Raw genomic sequence first — 1,066 nt, forward strand, 5'->3', positions numbered from 1 at the left:
CTCTTATTCATGTATCTTAAAATTTGTACCCATGACAGAATTGGGTAAATACAGGGTGACAAAGAATACTGATGCTGAAATATGGCTATAATTCTATAAATTAATCTCAGGATGCTCATTACTATATTTACTATTATCTGATGGAAATTATTATACAATTAATTGAGATAGTCTAGTTCTTTCAAAAACTGTTTATAGAGAACTGTAACCAAGAATAAAGACTGTATATCGTTAATATATGTGGAGATTGTTTACAATAAAAATCTGAAACCTTCTTTCTGAATTTGGAAACAAAATTGTTAAAAAAGTCAAATTTGTTGCCAATATTTGGTTAAATGTTAGTGCACATTTTAACAGATACACATATGTAATTTTTCCATCTCCATATATATTTACATGTATAAAATTAGGTAAATCCCATGTTCTCTGAATATGCTGTACCACTTTTAAGTTTTTTTTTGTAAATTGTTTTATATTACAAAATTTAATGGAACTTAGATCAAAATGAGTCACATATCATGATTATTATTGATGATGTGACTTTATAATGTGATCAATATGGAACGCTTGGGTGGCTCAGTTGGTTGAGTGTCCAGCTTCAGCTCAGGTCATGATCTCATAGTTTGAGGGTTTGAGCCCCACATCGGACTCTGTGCTGACAGCTTAGAGCCTGGAGCCTACTTCGGAGTCTGTGTCTCCCTCTCTCTCTGACCCTCCCCTGCCCTCTCAAAAATAAATAAACATTAAAAAATTTTTTTAATGTAATGCAATCAATACTATTCCAATATAAAACAAGTCTTTATTTAAAAACGTATCATATATTATTCAGTAATTAAATGTGTTCTAAAGGATTTTGGGGAGATCTATGCCTATGGAAGGGATTTGCAGGTCCCTTCATGCTGGAAATGCTGAGATGCAATTTTGAAGCTGGATGAGCCCCATTTATGAACATCTGGGCAGTGCACTCAGTTGTACAGGTGAACAAGAAAGTTTGCAATTTCATGCATTTCCAGGTGACACTGTCCAAGAGTTGTTCTCTGGGATGATGTCACCCTCTTGAAAGTTT

This window comes from Suricata suricatta, chromosome 3 (assembly GCF_006229205.1).
Source record: "Suricata suricatta isolate VVHF042 chromosome 3, meerkat_22Aug2017_6uvM2_HiC, whole genome shotgun sequence".
NCBI lineage: Eukaryota > Metazoa > Chordata > Mammalia > Carnivora > Herpestidae > Suricata > Suricata suricatta.